Raw genomic sequence first — 1,738 nt, 5'->3', positions numbered from 1 at the left:
TCCATGGGGGTTGTTGATGCTCATTCAATTTCTTTTTGATAACAGGGACAGCAACAGACATGGGCATGGGCTTATCAAAGCTCATTAAAGTTCACTCACCTAAAATGACCCAGATCAAACTGTATAGGAATATACCGTCTATCGTAATCCCTGCCGCTTATTCAAATTCAAAAATAAAAACAATCTGATAGGTTTTTGGTTGCCATCACCTTTTAATGGCCAAACAAGGTCACTGACCTAAAATAAGCGCCTCAAATTTTGCTTAGAAAAGATATATAGGTTCAAGACGGCTACATGAGGAGTTTGCATAGGGCTCTTTGGACACCAATCTGTAGTTTGAGCCTGTTTGACCTTTTATGAGCCAAAGGTCACGGCCTCAAATCCGCAAATGTTGACACAAGTGAGTTAACATACAGGCAAATCAACTCTGTGCATTTGGTGTGTCTAGTTCCGTTAGTTTTTTAAAATAAATCTCAGGAAATGGTACCAAATTCCCCCCACCGGAGCGGGCGGTGTTCAGCCGGCCATTTGGGTGTGTGTTAACGAGGCACTTTATCGTAAATTGCTTTCAAAAAGCAGAAAACTGCATAATAATGCGAATAAAATTCAACGGGGCGAAAACGAATGTGTAAGTTTCATGCTGCTATTTGGCATGGTTGGGTAAATATTGTCATGTAAACCTGGAATAGTGTGATTTCAGGTTCAGGTTCAGGTTGACCTGGCATAATAGTGTGAGTTATTTACCTAGCGCAAACAAAATGCGGAAGGGTAGGAAAAGGTACGCCAGTTTTTAGTCTGAGCGGAGACTCCTGCTATAGCTACTCTGGATAGGTCAAAGATTATTACATGTGCGGACAGCTAAATATTTTAGCTTCATATGTGGCGGTATAGTTTTGGATAGCACGCCTTCGTTTTTTGTAAAGTGTTTTCTGAATGAACGCCTTTCAGCGGGACAACCTGCCCCACCCCGGGTTAATTGTACCACATAGTGGGGAAGTTGTGCTTAAGCTTTTTTCATAGAACAAGTTACACCGCAAGCAAACTGAGTGCCTTAAAGGAAATGCTCCACATTGTATGAGGTTTGGACTGAAAAAGCCATTTTGAAGACCATTTGGTCCGGTTCACAACCTTACCCTTCTCAAGACGTAAACGCCTCTAGTTTCTGGGCGTCACACCCGCGAAGATGTGCCGACTATTTGGTGGACTATTTCAAGGTCATCCAGTTATCCATGACGCCATGATAAGGCCATTCAAGTTCTACCATTCTATTATCCATGCGACGATCAAGGCCAATAAGAATATCGCTGTCAAACCGTTCATATCTGGAATTCGTGAGCACGACTTCCAGATATAACAGCCTTCGATTGGCCCTCAATCAGTATTGTGCAATGTACGATGTTGTCATCAAACAATTACGTATTGAGGGGTACGTTTACTTAACAGAGCAATTGTCTTATCTAGAACAGTGTTTTCTACTTAGAAGCATACCAGGGGTTATAGGTAAGGGTTTTCATCATATCTGGTGCTTGCTTCAATATCTCCAAATGTGGAACATTCCTCTTAAGACATGTCGACCAATCACGCTCGTCTGTGTTATCTTATAATTCGTCGTGATTGCGACAAGACAGTTTGCCCTCTTAATCAGTTTGATGTTTTACGACTACTGCCAGCTCAATTTCCGTTGCTCAGGTGGAATTGTGAATCTGCATTGACAATGTAAATATGGGCTTGCTGTCCA

This window comes from Pollicipes pollicipes, unplaced genomic scaffold (genome assembly GCF_011947565.3).
Source record: "Pollicipes pollicipes isolate AB1234 unplaced genomic scaffold, Ppol_2.1 Scaffold_2555;HRSCAF=2994_pilon_pilon_pilon, whole genome shotgun sequence".
In the NCBI taxonomy this organism is placed as follows: Eukaryota; Metazoa; Arthropoda; class Thecostraca; order Pollicipedomorpha; family Pollicipedidae; genus Pollicipes; species Pollicipes pollicipes.
The sequence above is the reverse complement of the archived record's forward strand: the minus strand, read 5'-3'. Positions refer to the sequence as shown.